Here is a 23,963-nt window from a genome sequence, read left to right as displayed (position 1 = left end):
ACAGGGTGCTCAATGGTTACTTGGCTTGATGTGGGTACTGCATTATACTGCTATTCAGATCATATCCTGAATGCCGTCACAACGGCAAACAGCATGGCTGCAGAGAATAGCCTTGATTGTTCAGGAACTATCAAAAGACCTAATTTTCTGAAACTTAATAGTGATGTGACAGTGGAGTTTCCTAAAAGGAAGATATTATGACAGCTGGCTATAAGGTGAACAATGACTTGCATAATATGATGCTGGTGGTTGAAAGCAGGCTGAACATTCATAAGGTGAAGTATTTTCCCATTCATGCAGTTAGTGAGAGAGCATGTCATGTCATATGGATGAAGTCCATAATTCCCTGGACCTTTAAAAGCCAGTCAATCTTAAAGACTGCTTTGCTCTTTCAAGCTGTTATCACTTGTCCATGAGGAAAGATATAGATTATGTGACTTGAATAGAAACATGCACTCGGGATTTGTTTCCCAGACCTAGCTTATATTCAAGATGTCCTCAGTGGTAGTTCAAAGCTACCCTGAAGCATGACAGCTTGGTGAGGTTGTGACTTTTAACACTGCTGGTGGTACCCACTTTATTGTATGTTATAGAATTCTGTCATGGCTTCAATAGTAAATCAAACCCTTCGTGCATGTATTCCTCAGGTTAATAGATGTTTGTTTGCCTTGAGCCTGCTTATCTAAAGGAGATGATTCTGTGAGCAAGTGCATGAAATTTAAAGCTGCCAACTATTATGCATTATTCAGAGTAAATTCAGGATAAATTTCATAAACAATTCTGTCAATAATTTGACATGAGAAAAATCCCTCTGGATATCAACATTTCCCAATCTCTTATCATTTAAGAAGTATTCTGCACCTTCATTTCTCGTACTAAAGTGAATAACTCACACTTTGTTATATTGTGTTTTATCTGTCATGCTCTCTCCCAGTCACTCAGCCTGTCTCAATCTCCTTGAAGCCTCTTTGCATCCTCTTGTCAATTTATATGCCAACTAAGTAAAAGCTCTGAGGAAGTGTCACCGGACCCGAAACGTTAACTGTCTTTTTTCCTTCACAGATGCCCCCAGACCTGCTGAGCTTTTCCAGCAACTTTGTTTTTGTTTATATTCCAACTAAGTTTTGTATCATCTGTAAACTTGGAAACATTACAATTGGACCGTGCCTCCACCCCACCCCCACATCCAAATAATTAATATAGGTTGTGAACAACTGAAGAGCAAGCACTGATTCTTGTGATACCCCTGATCACAGGTTGTCAAGGAATGACTCATTCATTCCTGCTCTTTGCTTTCTGCCTGTTAATAAATCCTCAATCCACATTAGTGTATTGCCTTCAATCCTATATGCTTTATTTTGTGTATTGACCTTCTGCCTGGGACTCCTGACAATCCAAATACATTGGTCAACTCTGAATAATATTGTCAAAAAATTCTAATAGGTTCTAATTCTAATAATTTTCACTTCATAAAATAATGTTTACTCTATCCAAATTGATAATCCTTTTTGAAATATCCATCAGTAAGGTTCATAATAGCATCGAGTATTTTTCTCCCACTGACGTCAAAGTAACAGGTCTGTTCCCACCCATTCCCTCTTCCCCTTCTAGCCCCACCTCCTTTCTTCCATTCCACCTTCTGACCTTCCTTCCAGCCACCAACTGGATTTGTCCCTCCCATTGACCAACCAGGTCGTACCAACCACCAGTATCCACCTATCACCAGCATTCCACTTCCACCCCTCCCTCCCCTTTACCTGCAGCTCCCCCTGCCCCCAAATCCACATACTGCCTGGCCTGCTGTTTTCTTCCAGCCTCCTGTTTATCTAACAGGTCTGTAGATCCTCGTTTTCTCTTTTGCTCCTTGCTTAAACAGTTGGGTTACATTTCAGATGTAATTTTAAAAGATTACCACTAATGCACACACTGTCTCTGTAGCCGTCTCTTTCAATACCGTACAGTAAAGGTCATTGGGTCCAAGAGATTTGTTAACTTTCAGTCTTATTTATTCCTCCAATACTACAATTTTACCAATACTAATTTCTTTCAGTTATACACTCTCACCGGATACTTGGATCTTAAATATGACAGGGACGTGTCTTGTGTCTTTCTCTGTGATGTTAGACACAAAGTGCAGACTCTTCAGCCCAGCTGATCCATGCCAAACAGACATCTCAATCTAACCTGGTCCCATTTGCCACCATTTGGCCCATATCCCTCTAACCCTTCCTATTTTTAAACCCATCCATATGCTTTTTAAATATTGTAATTGTACCTATCTCCACCATTTCCTCTGGCAGCTTATTTCATACATGGACCATCCTCTGCATGAAAAAGTTATCCCTCATATCCTTTTAAAATCTTTCTCCTCTCGTCTTAAACCAATGCCCTCTAGTTTTGGACTCGCCCACCTTTGGAAAAAGACCTTGGTTATACACTTTGTCCCTGCCCCTCCTGATTTTATAAGCGCTGCATAAGGTCACACATCAGCCACCGACCCTCCGGGGAAAAAAAGCCCCAGCCTATTCAGCCTCACGCTATAGCTTAAACCTTCCAATCCCAGTAAAGTCCTCTTAAATCTTTTCTGCAAATTTTCAGGCTTACCTGCATCCTGCCTGTAGAAGGATAACCAGAATTATATGCAGTATTCTAAAAGTGGCCTCACCAATGTCCTGCACAGCTGTAACATAATGTGCCAACTCTTACACTCAATGTTCTGACCAATGTTCAGGCAAGTGTGCCAAATGCCTTCTTCACCACCTGGCTACTTGCAATTCTATTTTCAAGTTCAGTATTCACCTATACCCTTAGGTCCTTTTGTTTAGTAACACTCCTCAGGGGCCCCACCATTTAATGCACTAATCCTGCTGTGGTTTGCCTTACCAAGATGCAACACCTCACATTTATCTATCTGCCACTCCTCAGCCCATTGGCCCATCTGATCAAGATCCCATTGTACTCTGAAATAATCTACTTTGCTGTCCACTAGACCACCTAAAGTCCCACATGGCAGATTGGTACAAAAACTAAAATCACATGATTTTCAGGCTGCGCTGGCTAGATGAATATAAAACTGGCTTGGTCATAGAAGACAGAGGGTAGTGGTGGAAGGGTATTTTTCAGAATGGTGACAGGTAACTATTGGTATTCCACAGAGATCAGTCTTAGCTCCTCTGTTGTTTGTAGAACATATAGATGATCTGGAAGAAAACCTGGGTGGTCTGATTAGCAATTTTGCAAATGGTACAAAAATTGGTGGAGTTGCTGATAGTGCCAAAGATTGTGAAAGGGTACAACAGGATACAGATAGATTGGTGACTTGGGCACAGAAATGGCAGATGGAGTTTAATCCAGACAAATGTGAGGTGATCCATTTTGAAGAATCAAGTTTAGGTGTGAATTATACTGTGTATAGCAGAACATTAATATTAAGATAGAAATGGGCGTGCAGGTCCACAGTTCCCTAAAAGTGCAACACAGGAGGTCAAGGTGATTATGGCATGTTCGTCTTCATTGGATGGGGCATGGAATACAAGAGTTAGCAAACTATGTTGCAGCTATATGAAATCCTTGTTAGGCCGCATTTGGAGTATTGTGTGCAGTTTTGGTCACCACACCACCAGAAGGATGTGGAAGCTTTGGAAAGAATACATGGAAGCTTCACCAGGATGTTGCTTGGTCTTGAGGGCATTGGCTATGAGGAAAGCTTGAAAAAACTGGGATTGTTTTAATTGGAAAGACAGCAGCTTGAAAGAGCACTACAAAATTATGAGAGGCATAGATAGGGTGGAAAGTCAGAGACTTTTTCCCAGGGCTGAATTTTCAATTACAAGGGGGCACAGGCTCAAGGTGAGAGGGTGAAAGTTTAGGGGAGATGTGCGAGGAAAGTTTTTCACACAAAAAGTGATAGGAGCCTGTTACACACTGCCAGAAGAGATGGTGGGAGCAGGCATGTTGGCGACATTTAAGGGGCACATGGACGGTTGCATGAATAGGGAGGGAATAAAGGGAAATGGATTGAATAAGGGCAGAAGGTTTGTTTTTTTTAGTTTAATCAGGGTATGATGATTAGTACAGGCTTGAAGGGCCACAGGGTCTGTTCCTGTGATGCACTTCTCTGTTGTTCGTTTGTTCTTTCATTACTCCTTTGATCTAATATTATTTTTAACTTCCCTTGTGAGCTGTCACCTTCTCACATTTTCTGAAGATAAGAAAATATAATGATTTTATCTGAAACTTCCTTCTAAAGCTTCATAAATGCCTTTCTTTAGAGTTAAGACCCTTGTTTCAGGCTGAACTACATATATTTCAAACTTCTATCATACTATTGTCACTATTTCTTTAAGTTATTTTTCAACTAGACTGTGAACCAGTTTTTTTTTTCCTGATTTTATAATACTGAATCTAAAATGGCCTATCCCTTGTTGCTTCCTCAACAAGTTGCTCCAGAAAATTACATTAGACACTTTCCAAAAATTCTTCCTTCATTGCAATAGTAATCATTAGCTTTATTCAGTCTAATCACAAATTTAATTCCACCATTTTACGTAGTTCACTAGTTTGGCCATGATTGGTTTTAGAACTTGTTTCTGTTACTTTTCACTTCTGTTTACACCTTTTCTATTTCCCATTACTGACATGATTTTTATCCTCTCTGAAATCCCCTCAGCTTCCCAATCCCCTAACAAGCCAATTTAAACCATCCCTAAATATTAGCAATTCTCTGATAAAGAGATTAATCCCAGTCCTGCTAAAGTGGCTTTATGTAGGCTACACGTGCCACAGAACTGGTTCCAAAGTTCCAGAAATCAAAAGCCCTATCACTGTTATTCTGGACATTTTTTTCATTTCCTTAATCTTTTTATTTCAATACTCAGGGGCACATGGTACTGGAAGCCATCCTGAGTTCATGGATTTGAGGTTCTACATCTGTCTTTATTTAGCTCTATAAGTTCTACTTTCAGGACTTCATTCCTCTTTTTGTCCATGCCACTGGAGACAATGTGAACTGTGATCAGTGGCTTTTCATACTCTTCCAGGCAGAATGTCCTGCAGGCAGATAGTCAGAGAGATAACCTGCTTGGAAAAACAGCCTTTCTCCATTCTATGACACCCTGCTCACCAAACTTTGAATTGGAAGCCCACTGGAAAACCTCAACACCCCAAGTGGATTGTCCCTAAATGAAAATTTGAAAGTTATCATTGTTGTATCCAGACAACCAGATTCTGTTAGCCACAACCTCTTACAGGAAGACACCCCAATGCTATCAACTTATGTGCAAAGTAACTTCAGCTACAGAGCAAATTGTTTACGTTCTGTGAATGATTCTTCCTTTATCAGAGGTTTACTGTTACTTGGCCACTTTTAAAATAATATTTTGCAACGTTTCGCAGAATTCTTTCAAGACATGAAGGTGAAATGTGTCTGTTATTTTTCAAGGAGGGTAGCTATTTATATCAGCACAGTTCATACGTTTTCTTAATAACCTTTACATTTTTGTTTGAGTATTTTAATCGACATTGAAATATTTCTTTAATTGTTATTTAGGGAACCTGTCGAATTTTTTTTTCCCCGATTGGAGTCTTATACTGTCTGATATACATAATTAGCAACATTATATCATCTCCAAGTTCCCTTCACAGAACTCACCATCCTGACTTGGAAATATATCACTATTTCTTCACTGTTGTTGGGTAAAAGTGTTGGAATTTCCTCCTCAACAACATTGTGGCACTACAACGGTTCAAGAAAGCAGCTCACCACTGCCTTCTTTAGGGCAACTAGGGACTCGGGAAGATGATGGTCTAGTGGTGTTATCATTGGGCTGTTAATTCAGAGACCAGACAACATTCTGAGGACTGCAGTTCAAATCCCATCAAGGCAGATGGTGGAATTTGAATTCAATGGATCTCTGGTAAAGATCTAATAATGACTGTGAACTCATTGTCGATTGTTGTGGGAAGAAAACATCTGTTTCACTAATGTCCTTCAGGGAATTGAAACTAACATCGTTACTTGGTCTGGCCTACATGTGGCTCCAGACCCATAGCATTGTGGTTGACACTTAACTGCCCTCAGGGCAATTAGGGATGGGCAATAAATGCTGCCTGGACAGCGACACCTTCATCCTGTGAATGAATATAGGGGGGAGAAAAGGCAATAAATGCTGGCCCAGTCAACAATGCCCACATCCCATGAGTTAATTAAAATGAATCCAGACTCTATTGCGACCAGAGGAGAAGTGGGATTTGAAAAGGAATCAGTTTACCCTCTATAGATAACAAAGTGTGGAGCTGGATAAACACAGCAGGCCAAGCAGCATCTTAGGAGCACAAAAGGAGGCCTAGACCCTCTACCTTAGTTGTAACAGTTCCAATTTTATATGTATTGTCTGGCATCAAATGTGGAGTGTTTGTTTCGAAGTGTTAGTTCTGAATGTTTCTCAAATAGCTGTCATTTTCTTTTTGACGAATGATATTATGTTTGGTTCAGAGAACAGCCGACTGATTAATTCCAGAGATGTTATTGAAGATATGGAGATAGGATTGGAACATACAAGTGACAAAGCAGTTAAGACTGTATTTAGAACAAAACTATTCCACTAACCAGGGGTATCCAGAAGTGGTAGCATGGTGGTAATATTACTGAACAAGCAATCCCGAGCCCCAGACCAAAGCTTTGGGGCACTGGTTCAAATCCTGCCATGGCATGTGGTGAAATTCGGATGGCCTTAAAAAGTATTTGCAACATATGGTGAACCTGTCAATTGTAGTAAAAACCTGTTGAATCACTCATGTCCTTTAGGAAAGGAAATCTGATGCCCTTACCAATTCTGGCCTATGTTGCAATGTGATTGACTCTTAACTGTAAGACCCTACGATATAGGAGCAGAATTAAGCCATTCAGTCCATTGAGTCTCCTCTGCCACTCGATCATGGCTGCTATGTTTCTTAATCCCATTCTTTTGGCTTCTCCCTGCAACTCTTGATTCCCTTACTAATCAAGGACTCATCACTGTCTTAAATGGTCTCAATAACATGGCCCCACAGCTATCTGTGGCAATGAGTTCCACAGATTCACCGCCCTCTGGCTGAAGAAACTCCTCATCATCTCAGTCCTAAAGCTCTTCATTCTGAGGCTGTGGCCTTATGTCTCAGTCTGCCCTCCTGGTGGAAATATCTTCTCTACTTCCACTCTGTCAAGACCTCTCAGTATTCTGTAGGTTCCAGTGAGATGCCCCCTTCTCCCATCCTTCTAAATGCATCGAGTACAGAGCCAGAGTCTTCAACTGTTCATCACGTGACAGGATTCTTCTCTTGGCGATTAAAAATGGGTAATGCACCCACATCCTCTGGACACATTTTTGGAAGGCTACGAAATAAGAAATAAAGTTAAGTAATTCATAGTTCACATCAGTAAGTAGTTCTTCATGTGAATGGATGTTCCATTGTTTAATACAATTATGGCTGCGATGGACCAGTTTTTAGTCTCTCAGAGAGTTAAAGGAAATGAGGAGCAGGCAAGCAGGTACAGTTGAAGTCTGAGATCAGCAATGATTACCTTATATAGTAGAAGAGGCTCCACAGACTCTATAGTCTACTCTTGCTCTATTTCTGTGTTCTTGTGTAAAGTGCAGTGCAAACTGGAAACTCTTTCCGACAAAGCAGGTCAACAGAAAATTCCAGACAGTTAGTATTAAAAGAGCACAGAAGCAAAAGAAAACATGGACTTAAGAACAAATCTGCCATGCCCTCAATCAAAAGATGGAATAAGCTCAAAGGGGTAAATGCTCCTATTTTACAAACCCAATTGTTGATTCTCATTACTATCTTCTAGATAGTTGATGCCAGCATTGACCTGCTGTCTGTTCCACAGGATGATTGGCAGGGGACAGGCAAGCCTATTATCAACAAGAAGGAGATGATGTTTACTGTCACTGAAGCTGCCATAACATTAAAGATGGTTGTATGTTCATATATTATTAGCCTTGTCCCTAATCCCACAATTAAGCCCTTCGAATTTACCATCTCCAGCTGGTAAAAAAAGCATGCCACTTGATTTCCCCATTCTCAACTTTTCCCTAGACATGGCAGACAAGGGAAAGTTCATGCCTGGATTGGCAGGGACCTGGGGGTCCTGGTGGACAGGATGGTACAGGACATGCTTGCCTTCATTCTTCCCCAGGACTGACAGAAGAAGCTATGGCATCAGGCTCTATCAGCCTGTCCCAAAGTGACTAGTCAGGTCAGTGCAGTCTCAGAAGGTCCATGAAATTCTCTGCTCTGCCAAAATAAGTGCTATCATCTTCTTTCTGCTACCTCAAACTGTCTAATTCTGATAATGCATCACATTAAACCAGGGCTCGTGGTCGACCACTCTCATTATTCCATAAAGCATCTTCACTCACTTGCACTAAAGTTCTAAAGAAAAGTCATAATAGGCTTGAAATGTCAACTCTATTTCTCTCTCCACAGGTGTTGCCACACTTGCTGAGTTTCTCCACCATTCTTCTGGTCAGAACCAATGTGGCAAGGTAGCAAGGTGATGGGAGAGCTTGAGTTCACTGTCTTCCTCATAAGTAGATAGGGCAATGCCAGTAGGTACCCAGCTGGAGGAATGACACATACAGAGTACCCAGGAGTCTCATCTCAAGAATCCTTAGTGGGAGTTGAGACTTCGACCTTCACCCTGCCCATCGCCCTCAGCTCTGTGAATGCTTAGGCTGAAGAAGGTGGTCAAAGCCTTTGGGGTGCTCTGCACACAACTGCCCTTAGGACCACCTGACCAGAACACTCTGGCCAACAGGCTGCTTCTACCTCAGCTACGGACCCCGGAACTGCACTGAGTCATAGTGGGAGGGAAAAAAGAAGAAGACCTTCAGAGGATGCACAGGTGGCATGGGTGATGCCTCACTGTAAATATGTTTCCACGTTTGAAATTCATGGAATATCATGAGACAGCACCTTTCAAAACCACAACCACTTCCACCTAGAAGGACAAGAACAGCAGATACAATGGGAACACCACTACCTGCAAGTTCCCCTCCGAACCATTCGCTATTCCGACTTGGAAATATATCACCATTCCTTCAGTGCTGCTGGGACAAAATCCTGGAATTCCCTCATGAAAGGCATTCCTAGGGTTAGCCTACAGCACATAGGCTGTCGAAATTCAAAAAGGCAGCTCACCACCACCTTCACAAGGGCATCTAGTGATAGGCAATAAATGGTGGCCAGCCAGTGATGTCCACATCCCATGAGTGAATTTTAAAATAATTATATGTTCACTGTTTATCATCAGCTTTGTGAGCATACATGAATGAAGGGGCAGGGTCCAGCTATTCTGAACAGTATATAAGGTTTTAGTCCATGGTGTGAAGTGAGCAGCTCGGTCTGATGTGCAGGCTGTGGGAGTTTGGAACCCGCTTGTTATTTCGCTAATTAGAGAGAACCTTTCTCGCAATACTTTGCTTGTGCGACACAGCCATTAATGGATTGATTCCTGATGCTGCATGATGTGGTCAAGTGCTTTGGGATAGGATTTAGACACCAGACAGTAGGTTAATGCTGAAGGTCCACATGCAGCAGGTAAAGCTCAGCCATACTGCATTAGAGTCTGGGTAACACTGTGGCCATTTGAAATTCATCACATTCACAAGGAATTGAACGCCTCTCCCTCAGAGGATAAACCACTTGCCCCTCCCACTCCAGGTGTTCCAGTCAATTTATAAACTGTAGTATATCCTTTTACTGTTGCCTGTACTCCAATGCAGAAGTACAGGAGTACAGTAAAAAGATTTTTGAATGGCTGTCTCCAAATGGTACTATTTTACGTACAAGTGCCTTGGTACAAATTTTGGATTCAAAAAGTGAATAGAAGGAAACATAGTAGTATTACTGACAGTATCTGAAAAAAAAGGTAGAAATAATAGTTATAAAATAGTCAAAGGATTGACATTACAGTCCAGTAAAGATTTCCAAATAGCAGCAGCTCAGGCCATGGTCTGGCCACCCACACAGGTCCCAGTCCAATAACTGAACAACTCCACCCCAAAGCCTCCAGCCTGCTCCACACTGGCGTTCAGCTGCACCAAAGTACGATGCACTGCTCGTTCCCCTCACACTGCTCTGGCACTCCCTTCCCCCTCGCACTGCTCCAGGACCCGTTCACCTCGAGCTGCACTGGGGCTCGCTTCCCCCTCGCACTGCTCCAGAACCCATTCACCTCGCGCTGCACTGGTCCTCGCTTCCCCCTCGCACTGCTCCAGAACCCATTCACCTCGCGCTGTACTGGTCTTCGCTTCCCCCTCGCACTGCTCCAGGACCCGTTCACCTCGTGCTGCACTGGTCCTCGCTTCCCCCTCGCACTGCTCCAGGACCCGTTCACCTCGTGCTGCACTGGTCCTCGCTTCCCCCTCGCACTGCTCCAGAACCCATTCACCTCGTGCTGCACTGGTCCTCGCTTCCCCCTCGCACTGCTCCAGGACCCGTTCACCTCGTGCTGCACTGGTCCTCGCTTCCCCCTCGCACTGCTCCAGAACCCATTCACCTCGAGCTGCACTGGGGCTCGCTTCCCCCTCGCACTGCTTTAGGACCCGTTCACCTCGAGCTGCACTGGGGCTCACTTCCCCCTCGCACTGCTCTAGGACCCGTTCACCTCGAGCTGCACTGGGGCTCGCTTCCCCCTCGCACTGCTCCAGGACCCGTTCACCTCGAGCTGCACTGGGGCTCACTTCCCCCTCGCACTGCTCTAGGACCCATTCACCTCGAGCTGCACTGGGGCTCGCTTCCCCCTCGCACTGCTTTAGGACCCGTTCACCTCACGCTGCTCTCGGGTTCGCTTCCCCCTTGCACTGCTCCAGGACCCGTTCACCACGTGCTGCCCTGGGGCTCGCTTCCCCGTCGCGCTGCTCAGCGTCTGCTTCCCGCATGCTGCTTCAAGACTGCTAAAAAGAGAGGAAAGAAAGAAGAGAAAGAAAAAGAACAGGCCGATCACAGGAGCTCTTGCTGGATTCAGCTGCATCACACACTTGTTATTTACAGCATGCTGGAAGCAAACAGTGCTTTTGTGCAGTGAGTCTCTGATTCAACCTTTTACCTTTGCTGGACCACCAAATATATGAATTTCCTTCTTGGTTGCTCTCCCTCATCAACCTCATTAGCTTTGAACTTACCCACATTCAAAAAAAGCTCCTCCTTCCCAACTGATCCTTCTGCAGATAGTGGCACGGGTTGTGCATAGAATAAAAATGAGGCCACTGTATGAGCAAAGTGGAACCCCCAGGCCCAATTTTACTCAATCACCTGATGTGCAGATCCCACATAATCAAATTTCCACAGACATAGAAGCAATAATGTTTTGTGTGTTAGCAGGTGTCATGATGTTTACACACATGTGGATTGCATATTCATTCCTGAGCTATGTCTTCAGTGGGTAGCCCTCTGTGCTGAGTCATCTGCAAGCGAAATGTTGAGGGGAGGTGAATTCCTTCAACTCTGAGTCGATATATGGTACCCGTTTGCTGTGCTTGTGTAGATACAGGCAGCCTGTGCAGTCGGGAAGCCAGCAATCTTTGTGGAGTCTTGTGCTAGCCAACCCTGCCCTCTTGGTGAACCTGATTCGGCAACAGTATGAGAGATATTGCAAATATTACCTGCTACAATTCAGAAGGCATCTGACGCATAAATGTTCACAACCACTATCTCCGTCACAGTCACTTGTAATACCTTCCTCACCTTTTGCTGAGCCTGCTGTTTTAGTGACAGAGGGTGGTAGATTTCAGTAAGAATGTCCTCACTAAAGCAAAAACAAAACTCATGTGAAACTGTTCCCAGCTGAGTTTGACAAAGAATCACATTTTGAAGAGAGTGAATGGCATCCAACTGAGAACCCTCTATCCCCTATTCTGTAAAAGACAATTGTAAAAGATACACACTTAATTTGTCCTCCACTACTTCAATTCAGCTCATCTTCTTTGTCATGCTCTAGTTCAGTGGGGGACAGACTACTACATGCATGTCTGGGGGCATATGTATATTGTGTGGAACTCCTGAACACGAAGTCCCATACCATTGCCACTTCATCTTGCAACAATTCTAAATCATTGTGCAAAACATCAAACACTTCTGAAAACAAACAAAACCAAAACAAATCAATTAAAAACTAATCATCCTAATGTGCCCTTGCTAATATTGCATGCCTATGTAAATCTGGAAGGTGAGGAGAGCATTCGTGGAAGTGCTGAGGTCTAAATTGACTAAACTGACACCAGGTCACCATTAGTTTATATGCTGAGAACCATTTCCATCTTACTGCCATTAAGATACCTTGCCCATAAAGTTTGAAATACATGCTGAAAGGAATTTGAAAAATCTGGGGCAACATCAGTGATTGTCTTTATTTTGTGTCTGCAATTGTTTAGTATCTTTGATATTAAATGGATCAGGATCGTTCTGAGGAAGGGTCACCGGACCCAAAACGTTAACTTTGTTTTCTTCACCACAGATGCTGCCAGATCTGCTGAACTTTTCCAGCAACTTTGTTTTTGTTACTACCATAAATACATCCTAACTTAACGTGCGCTAACAGTAAATTCACACCTGTAATGTGCATGGGTGACATGGACACAGCTTGGAACCACAACAGTATCCACAGCATCAAAGTAATAAGTGCTATGGACACATTTTTTTACCGGACTAGCTTTTACTATAATGCATTATTGCCACTTTTTAGTTGTCTATGTTCTAATTATGCTCTTGATAACTTGACATCAAAACAGTGTCATTTTATCATTCTTAAGAGCATACTTTATTTTAGGCTGCACAGCTAATGTATTTGTCAGTTTGCGAGAGTGTATAGAGACATCATCGACCTTGTATAACCTTCTTGAAGGACCTCTAATTTTAACCTACTATATGCAATAAGCACGCATGAAAATATTCCCATTTATAAAAATGGAAAGTGGTGGAGAATGTTAGCATTTCAGACAGTATACATGGAGAGGGAAACACATAAGTTCCCTCAGTTGTTGGGATTATTACTTTTGGCATGCCTATGCATTCGCAAGGTATTGAATATTGTGATTCAACACTGACCTTTACCCAGATTCATGTGCTGGCCGCCTGAGCATTCAACACCCATGTATCCCTCGTCAAACATGGACATGATATATTTGCATCATGCTTTTGACATTAAAACGTGTTTTCCCTTGAAAACGGCTCATTACAACATACCAACTTTGCCTCTATATGGCCAAAGTGAACTGCTCATCTCAGGCACTTCTTTAGTCCTGTGAGGCTATCCCCTGAAAATGATCTTTTGCAACTCGTGTAATTACTTATTTTTGACACACTGGCTCTGGCCACATTTTAAAAGTTCAAGTTAAAGATCATGACTTTAACTTCACAATAAGATGTAGAATAAAAGTAATGCCTTTTATGTAGGTTAGGTGGTCTGCCCCAGTGTCAGAAGTAAACATCCCGACACGTGGCTTAGATCTTACTTCAAAATCATATCCTTTCACCTTAACCAGTAGCTGTTCCAGATGTGGTAGTGCACATGTTGACAGTTAGGGACCTATCATTTCTTTTGGCTTATGATCTGTTTCAGTACGGATTTTCTTGTACAATGCTGAATGCCTCAGTGTTACGGTCCCTGTTGGAAATACTGGCTGATGCCAATGGTAGGGTCTTCAAATAAAGTAGTGATTTTTTTTGTCTTGTAAAAGACACACACTTAATCTTTTTGGTGACGCATCCACTTGAAGAATCTTGACTTCCCTGGGATGGTGGTATTGCAGTATGCAGGATTTTGACGTCTGCTGATACAATCTAAAACTTGTTGGTAGTTAGCTTTCCAAATATTGTGGATGGCCTTCTTGAGACATTCTCTGGGCAAGATACCTTGTCCACAAATTTTGAAATACATGCTGAAAAGAATTTGAAAAATCTGGGACAACATCAGAGATTGTTTTTATTCTGGGTCTGCATTTGTTTAGTATCTTTGATATTAAATGGATCCGGATGAACTTCCTGGGTGTGTTAAATAGTCCAAAGGTTCGTCTAACTGACACATCTTGCTGTGAAATACCAATCCTTGTCAGCACAGTGCTGCCATCGGGAGCTGAAAGTTATAGTCAAGCCTTGCTTTTGTCTGACCAATGTCCAGAATATCGTCAGGTACAGAAACATAGCCAAGGTACTTTCACAATCATCTTATCCATGTGTTGCTGGGATAGATCTTGGCTTACTGATAGCCCAAATAGTAACCAAACAGTGTTCTGAATGTTGTGAACTCTTGGAATTCTTCATCTATATGCTCAGACCAGTCTACCATTTCTCCCCATCTTGTTCAGCTCTACTCAAAGCTTTTCCTGAATGTCCATGTTATAGTTCCTTGGAGGATCAATAAATGCAGTTGAGTCAAATTGCCAATTATGTCAACTCTGTCTAATACTGAGAATTCAGATGACTAACTATTTGATAGTTTCACATGTAGTGAGATCTATTCTGCCACAGTTGGGTATGGGTTTGAATCTCATGACTTATGGCTATGTCAAGATCTGTGTACACCGGTGGTCTGTTGATATGCACCAGACTGAAAATTTTAGGAATGAAATTTTGAGATGAGCTTGCATGTTGACCCTGCAAGGTAATTCTGTCAATTCACAAAATTAATTATCTGCTACGCATTAGGGGATGATCTGTCATAAGCTGGACAATGAGTTATCACTTGCTGAGGTACTTGTCTTTCTGGACACATAACCCCTGTAAGACAACAACATTGTCACTAACTCTATTTAGTTTTTAGTATGTATTGCCTTGCCTTTTCAGGATGTACGATGTTAACATGCTTCAGAGAAGGAAATGTGCAGTTCTTAGCTGGTCTGGCCTATCTGTGACTCCAGACACATAATGATGTGAATGGCTCTTAGCAACCCTCAGAAATGGCTTGGCGAATCAATCAGCTCAAGGGCAACTAGGATGGGTAGCAAAAACAAACCTTGGCAGAGGTGCCTCAATCCTATTTTCTTTGAAAAGGTTGTAAAAGCTTTGATTGCCTTACACTGATAGCATAGTGTGTTTTAACAATATGGGAATCTTAGTTGTTTTCTTAAATTTATTTTTTATTTGTTTTGTTTAAATCTGAACCTCAGTAATGTGAACATATTTGTGCACCTTCTTAATTTTCTTGATACCAGTATTGCTGGTTTGTACCATTTGTTAGTCTCCTATGTTTTGCTTTGATAGCTTTCTTAGCATTTTGACCAGGACTCCCACACATACACATGGCCAATATCCCTCTGTACCACACACTTTACAAATTTCAAGAAAAGCTCCTTGATAGGTGTAACAAACTGCATCTATTGCAGATTTTAAGATAATAAAATCCTTGTTCGCTCCACACTGCCCTCCAACCCCACCACACCCGGCACCTTCCCCTGCAACCGCAGGAAATGCTACACTTGTCCCCACACCTCCTCCCTCACCCCCATCCCAGGCCCCAAGATGACATTCCACATTAAGCAGAGGTTCACCTGCACATCTGCCAATGTGGTATACTGCATCCACTGTACCCGGTGCGGCTTCCTCTACATTGGGGAAACCAAGCGGAGGCTTGGGGACCGCTTTGCAGAACACCTCCGCTCAGTTCGCAACAAACAACTGCACCTCCCAGTCGCAAACCATTTCCACTCCCCCTCCCATTCTCTTGATGACATGTCCATCATGGGCCTCCTGCACTGCCACAATGATGCCACCCGAAGGTTGCAGGAACAGCAACTCATATTCCGCCTGGGAACCCTGCAGCCATATGGTATCAATGTGGACTTCACCAGTTTCAAAATCTCCCCTTCCCCTACTGCATCCCTAAACCAGCCCAGTGCATCCCCTCCCCCCACTGCACCACACAACCAGCCCAGCTCTTCCCCCCCACCCACTGCATCCCAAAACCAGTCCAACCTGTCTCTGCCTCCCTAACCGGTTCTTACTCTCACCCATCCCTTCCTCCCACCCCAAGCCGCACCCCCAGCTACCTACTAACCTCATCCCACCTCCTTGACCTGTCCGTCTTCCCTGGACTGACCTATCCCCTTCCTACCTCCCCACCTACACCCTCTCCACCTATCTTCTTTACTCTCCATCTTCGGTCCGCCTCCCCCTCTCTCCCTATTTATTCCAGTTCCCTCCCCCCATCCCCCTCTCTGATGAAGGGTCTAGGCCCGAAACGTCAGCTTTTGTGCTCCTGAGATGCTGCTTGGCCTGCTGTGTTCATCCAGCCTCACATTTTATTATCTTGGAATCTCCAGCATCTGCAGTTCCCATTATCTCTATTGCAGATTTTGTTGGTTTAGTGTGCTTTGCAAATATCAATTGTGTTGGCTGTACTTAAAGCATATAATTGTTGTTGGCCTGTCACTACAGATCATCTTGCATCTAGTCGCATGTAATCAATGGTATGACACTTCTGCTTGCCCAAAATATCCTCCTTGCAGTTGGCATAGGTGCAATGACCAACTCAATAAGATTCCCTTCATCGGGAAAGTCACTTCATATATCATCTTACATTTCATTTTCCAAAAAAAACTGCCACTGGACTCATGCAGTTACTATCTATAGATCATGAGTTGGAGTCTGTAAATCCTTAAGTTGATTCTTACCTTGAGCTGGTAAGCATCCAAGCAGTTTCTGTGCTTTTGTGACCATCCATAGACAGGGTGGGTTTATTCATTTTATGAGTCCTTCTTTGCCAGTGGCAAGCATTTTTTACAGATCTTTTATTGGAATCATTTATTGCTTTAAATGTAAAGTGGAATTGCATAAGAAGAATGAAGAGTTTTAATTTAATAAAGGTGCCACCACGTGTCCAATCCATAATGAGATTTCTACCATCCAAGATTCCACTATAAAAACTTTACATTCTACCAACTTGAGACATGTCTCCTTGACATTTTATCAGTGTAAATTTAAAACTATGAATTACTTAAGTAGCTTTTAGCTTTTTTTATGAGAGACAGGCACTTGCATATCAATTGTCAGCAACTGAGTGGTTTAGCCTTCGGCTTTCTGTACTATACGGCATATTGGCTCTGTATACTTTCCCGACATGCACTCTGGCTCTCTTTATTTTTAAATCAGACCATCTCAGATATTTCCGTTATTTTGAAATAACTTACATTCTAACAAAAAAAATTAGCTCAAATCCCTTGATGATCAATGCTCTGTAAAACTAGCTGTACTCATGAAAGCCAATGTGGCCAAAGGGTGAGAAATTTTTCATTTGTCTGAATTCTCTGTTGTACAAAGCTGTTAGCTGGTTAATTTCCATTTAACTTAATACCTGCCACTAAAATATTGGATAACTTATAGACAGCCACCATTGCTACCATGCTGAGAGTTTACCTCCAACAGGATGTTTTGCTTGATCTGGCAATGCTTATGCTATTCCTACAACATAAGAAACTAGGTTTGGAGATCATTGTTACTGAAAAAAATCAACAGATTTTTATTGCAATAACTGCTACATACAAACATTAGATTCATCAGGCACAAACATATCTGGACCATCTATACTAAGTCAGAACAGAGGAGAGTGCTTTGAGTGGAGTGTCATGTTTTAAGTCACCTGAGGGTAAGAAGGAATATGAAACACTTCTATCCTCAAGTGTGATGAAACTATGGCTTTAAGAGGTATATTTTGTCCTTTCCTGTGAGGAAAGGTTGAGACAGAGGTGTGAGAAGTCTGCTCCAAAACCAATAAACAGCTTGTGAGGCCTTGAGGCTTTTTTGTGTAAAAAAAATTGAATGATAGAAGCAGCCAGAATGGATGGGACCAAACTCACCCAGAACCCGGACTTTTTTTTTAAAGTTTTAACCTTCAGTAGCAGTTGCTGGGGTCTTGAAACTGGATATGGAAGCTGATATTCTTCCCTCTGTTACAGCTAAAAGCTGGGGCTCTCTTCCTGCTGCTAGAATTGCATGTCAGACAATCTATTTTACTGAATTTGCCTTTGCCAAAAGTGTATTTATAGGATGTTGCCTTACTGGAATAGTTAATTAGTAGCAGTTAATATGCTTATGATTTTCTTAAGCGTTTCAAGAGTTACGGTTAAACTAATTCACTTCTTTTATTTTTATTTTGTCTGCATTTTAACTGTAGTGTAATAGTAAAGTGTCTTTTGTTCAATGTTAGGTATTTTGATCAACTGAATTGCATTTCGAATGCAATGCCTTATGCGTACCTTTAAAATAGGGAAAAATTAAGGTCTAAAGTATCTTCTTAATATATTTTGAGGGGATTAGCCTGGTTCATAACACAAACCATATGCTACGTTTCAAGGTGCTATCATGAGCCTGTGTCTTAATGGTATGCTGTCAAACAGGTCATGAGGCAGCACACAATGATATTCATCAGGATTTTTACATTTCTGAGTGATATTCCTTTAGAATAGTGCTGTTTCTTATGCACCTTCTTTTTAAAGTGCTCCCAATTACTTTATTCCTTTTTCTCTTCTTCTGCTCTCTTTCTCTTCCATTTCTGGTTGAGCAGCAGCGCGAGTGGAAGCTTGGAGCAGGAGCCTGTCGGGAAGCCGGTGAGTCAGAGCTTTTTAATCTTTAAAAAGCTTACCTCGATCAGCAGCACCTTGGAGCAGAGGCTTCTGGGAAGGGAGTGACTTTTTTTTCATCCCTCTGCCAAATAACTGATTGTTGTGTAAACCCGAGACCCTACCCTTGTAGGGCCTCCCACCCATCCACCTCCTCTCACCTTATACACCAGGGACAAATCAAGGTAAGCTTCTCTTTTTTTAACTTTCTGTTTAGGGAATTAGCAGGGATGGCAGTGCAGGTAGAGGAATGTTCCTCCTGCATGATGTATGAGGTGAGGGACACCATTAGTGTCCCATCCAAATACGTCTGCAGGAAGTGCACCCAACTCTTGCTCCTCCAAGACCGCGTTAGGGAACTGGAGCGGGAGCTGGATGAACTTCGGATCATTCGGGAGGCAGAGTCAGTGATAGACAAGAGTTTCAGGGAAGTAGTTATTCCTAAGCGGGAAGAAAGCTGGGTAACTGTCAGAAGGGGGAGGAAGCAGTCAGTGCAGGGATCCCCTGTGGTCGTTCCCCTGAAAAACAAGTATACCGTTTTGGATACTGTTGGGGGGATGACATACCAGGGGCATGCAGTAGGGTGCAGGTCTCTGGCACAGAGTCTGTCCTTCTTGCACAGAAGGGAAGGGGGGATAGGAAGAGTTTGGTAGTCATTGGGGACTCAATAGTTAGAGGGACTGACAGAAGGTTTGCCGGGAACGAAAGAGACTCACGATTGGTGTGTTGCCTCCCTGGTGCCAGGGTCCGTGATGTCTCGGATCGTGTCTTTGCGGTCCTGAGGGGAGATGGTGACCAGCCCCAAGTCGTGGTCCACATAGGCAGCAACGACATAGGTAGAAAGAGGGATAGGGATGTCAGGCAGGATTTCAGGAACTAGGGTGGAAGTTGAGAGCTAGAACAAACAGAGTGGTCATCTCTGGTTTGTTACCTGTGCCACGTGATAGCGAGGCAAAGAACAGGGAGAGATTTCAGCTGAACACGTGGCTGCAGGGATGGTGCAGGAGGGAGGGCTTCAGGTACATGGACAATTGGGGCTCATTCTGGGGAAGGTGGGACCTCTACAAACAGGACGGTCTCCGCTTGAACCAGAGGGGCACTAACCCTGGGTGGGAAATTCGCTAGTGCTATTCAGGTGGATTTAAACTAGCTCAGAAGGGGGATGGGAAACTGAAGTGTAGTCCTAGTACACAGGAGGATGCGCGTAGGGAGGACATGGTCAGGACCTCACTGTCACAGGAGTGTGCTGGCAGACAGCAAGCTGGATTGAAGTGTGTCTACTTTAATGCCAGGAGTATCCGGAATAAGGTAGGTGAGCTTGCAGCTTGGATAGGTACCTGGGACTTCGATGTTGTGGCCATTTCGGAGACATGGATAGAGCAGGGTCAGTAATGGATGTTGCAGGTTCCAGGGTTTAGATCTTTCATTAAGGTCAGGGAAGGTGGTAAAAGAGGGTGGGGGGGGCATTGTGGCTTTGTTAGTCAGGGACAGTATAACGGCAGCTGAAAGAACCTTTGATGAGGACTCGTCTACTGAGATGGTATGGGCTGAGGTTGCCGAGGAAGGTTTGTCGACTGAGTCAGTTTGGGTGGAAGTTAGGAACAGCAAGGGAGCAGTCACCTCAATGGGGGTTTTCTACAGACCCCCAAATAGCAGTAGGGAGATCGAAGAACTCATAGGCCGGCAGATTGTTGAAAAGTGCAAACGTAGCAGGGTTGTTGTTATGGGTGACTTCAACTTTCCCAATTTCGATTGGAACCTCCTTAGTGAAATGGTTTGGATGGAGCCGTTTTTGTCAGGTGTGTTCAGGAGGGTTTCCTTACTCAGTATGTGGACAGGCCGATGAGGGGGGAGGCCATTTTGGATTTGGTGCTCGGCAATGAGCCAGGACAGGTGTCAGATCTCGTGGTGGGAGAACACTTTGGCGACAGTGACCACAACATTTACCATAGCCATGGAAAGGGAAAGGAGCAGTTACCAAGGGAAGATATTTAACTGGGGTAAAGGAAACTATGATGTTATCAGACAGGAGTTGGGAAGTACAGATTGGGAGCAATTGTTCCACAGAAAGGGCACAGCAGACATGTGGAGGCTGTTTAAGGAGCAGTTGTTGCGAGTGATTTATAAATTTGTTTCTCCGGGACAGGTAAGAAGGGGTAAGAATAAGGAGCCTTGGATGACGGGTACAGAGGTGCTTCTTGTCAAAAGGAAAAAGGCAGCTTATATAAGGTGGAGGAAGCAAGGGTCGAGCACAGCTTTAGAGGATTACAGGCTTGCTCGGAAGGAGCTCAAAAGTGGACTGAGGAGGGCCAGGAGGGGGCACAAGAAAGGCTTGGCAGGAAGGATTAGGGAGAACCCGAAGGCATTTTACTCATACGTGAGGAATAAAAGAATGATCACGGAGAAGGTAGGGCCGATCAGGGATAGCGTAGGGAACTTGTGCGTGGAGTCTGAGCAGATAGGGGAAGCCCAAAATGGGTTTTTTGCTTCAGTTTTCACTAAGGAAAGGGACCTTGTTGTGAATGAGAACTTTGAGGAGCAGGAAAACAGGCTTGAACAGATCAAGATTGAGGAAGTTGATGTGCTGGAAATTTTAGCAGACATTAAGATTGATAAGTCCCCAGGGCCAGACCAGAATTACCTAGGTTGTTCCGGGAAGCGAGAAAGGAGGTTGCTAAGCCACTGGCGAAGATCTTTGCTTCCTCACTCTCCACGGGAGTCGTACCGGGAGATTGGAGGGAGGCAAATGTTGTTCCTCTTTTCAAGAAAGGGAATAGGGAAATCCCTGGAAATTACAGACCAGTCAGTCTTACGTCTGTAGCCAGCAAGGTTTTGGAAAGAATTCTGAGGGATAGGATTTATGACTATTTGGAAAAGCATAGCGTGATTAAAGGGAGTCAGCATGGCTTTAAGAGGGGCAGGTCATGCCTTACAAATCTTATTGAGTTTTTTGAGGAAGTCACGAGACAGGTTGACGAGGGTCGAGCAGTGGATGTGGTGTACATGGACTTTAGCAAGGCATTTGATAAGGTTCCCCACGACAGGCTCATTCATAAAGTCAGGAGGTATGGGATACAGGGTGATTTGGCTGTCTGGATTCAGAATTGGTTGGCTGACAGGAGGCAGAGAGTGGTTGTAGATGTTAAGAATTCTGCCTGGATGTCAGTGCTGAGTGGTGTCCCGCAGGGCTCTGTTCTTGGGCCTCTGCTCTTTGTAGTTTTTATAAATGACTTGGATGAGGACGTTGAGGGGTGGGTTAGTATGTTTGCTAATGACACAAAGGTTTGAAGTGTCGTTGATAGTATCGAGGGCTGTTGCAGACTTCAGCGAGACATTGTCAGAATGCAGAGCTGGGCTGAGAAATGGCAGATGGAGTTCAACCTGGATAAATGTGAAGTGATGCATTTTGGAAGGTCGAACTTAAATGCTGAATATCGGATTAAAGGCAGGATTCTCGGCACTGTGGAGGAACATTGGGATCTTGGTGTTCAAGTGTATAGCTCCCTCAAAGTTGCCACCCAGGTGGATAAGGTTGTTAAGAAAGCATATGGTGTTTTGGCTTTCATTAACAGGGGGATCGAGTTTCAGAGCCGCGAGGTTATGCTGCAGCTCTACAAAACCCTGGTGAGACCACACTTGGAATATTGTGTCCAGTTCTGGTCGCCCTATTATAGGAAAGATGTGGAGGCTTTGGAGAGGGTGCAAAGGAGGTATACCAGGATGCTGCCTGGACTGGAGGGCTTGTCTTACGAGTTGAGGTTGACTGAGCCCGGACTTTTCTCTCTGGAGAGAAGGAGGAAGAGAGGTGACCTGATCGAGGTGTACACGGTAATGAGAGGCATGGATAGAGTCAATAGCCAGAGACTTTTCCCCAGGGCAGGATTGACTGCCACGAGGGGTCATAGTTTTAAGGTGTTAGGAGGAAGGTATAGAGGAGATGTTAGAGGGAGGTTCTTCACCCAGGCAGTTGTGAGCGCATGAAATAGTTTACCAGTGGTAGTCGTGGAAGCAGAGCCATTAGTGACATTTAAGTGACTGCTGGACATGCACATGGACAGCAGTGAATTGAGGGGAATGCAGGTTAGGTTATTTTATTTTTGGATCAGGATTATTCCATCGCACAACATCGTGGGCCGAAGAGCCTGTACTGTGTTGTACTTTTCTATGTTCTATGTTCTAAGACGTATGTACCAAGTTCGCAAGGGTAGGCTCATGGCCATTACTTCCTTCTTGGTACCCTTGTTAGTTAGCCAATTCTGATGTGTGGGCTGTGACTCTGTTTGACTAAGGAGAGATCAAAACCAAAATAATACATTTCTCACGCACAGGAACAGACAGACTTCCTTCAGATAACAAAGTGTGGAGCCGGATGAACACAGCAGGTCCAACAGCATCTCAGGAGCAGGAAAGCTGACGTTTCGGGCCTAGACCCCTCATCAGACTTTCTTCAGGTAACCAATTTGGCCGTGTGTGGTCAGTGAAGCAAGGACATTTTAGACAATGTTTCTGCAGTGGTTGGTATCTGTGACTGATAAAAAGGAAATGTGATCCTGCCTGTACAGCTACTGATCTTTATACATTATGCAGAAAAAGGAGGACTGAGATGGTTTTATTTTAATCTAACAATGGTCCTGTGAATATTCTCTGAGAATTGCATGACTATTATATTGATGACAACTTGAGATAATTCATTTAAACAGAACCTATTATAATACACTCCCAGTGCAATTAATATTGTGTATATAATTGTGAGGAATTATACACTGTGCTTGAAGCCATGCCAACGATTTTGAATCATTAAATATGCATCACTGCTATTTCTCCTTTGATTTAATACTAAATGTTCACTTTATTCGTAACCTATTGTTTAGCAAAGAGATGAGTGGGACTAAGCAAAGAAGTTTTCAACTCTGGAGATGAATATTATCACTTATACTCTACAATTAGAATGAGTGAACGGTCATTTCCAATATTATCCAAGTTAGAATGCAGTGATCCTGATTTAGCTAACAGCTTCTGTACATAATGGAAAAACGATTTGAGAACACAAAATAATTGGTGCAATACACTTCCACGTTAAGTGTGGCATCATGCTATCCTTATGAACTAACAGGCATGTTTACCAAGTTCTTACCTCTAGTTAGTTAGAGGTACATAGTGCCAGGAGCCTGGGTTCAATTCCAACCTTGGGTGACTGTGTAGTTTGTACATTCTCGTACATCTGTGTGGGTTTCCACCAGGTGCTCTGGTTTCCTCCTGCAGCCCAGAGATTTGTAGGTTAGATGGATTAGCCATGCTAAATTGCCCAGTGTTCGCGGATCTACAGGCTAGGTGGATTGGCATGGGAGGATACAGGGATAG

The sequence above is a fragment of the Stegostoma tigrinum genome, chromosome 24 (assembly GCF_030684315.1).
Source record: "Stegostoma tigrinum isolate sSteTig4 chromosome 24, sSteTig4.hap1, whole genome shotgun sequence".
NCBI lineage: Eukaryota > Metazoa > Chordata > Chondrichthyes > Orectolobiformes > Stegostomatidae > Stegostoma > Stegostoma tigrinum.
This window is presented reverse-complemented; position numbering follows the sequence as displayed.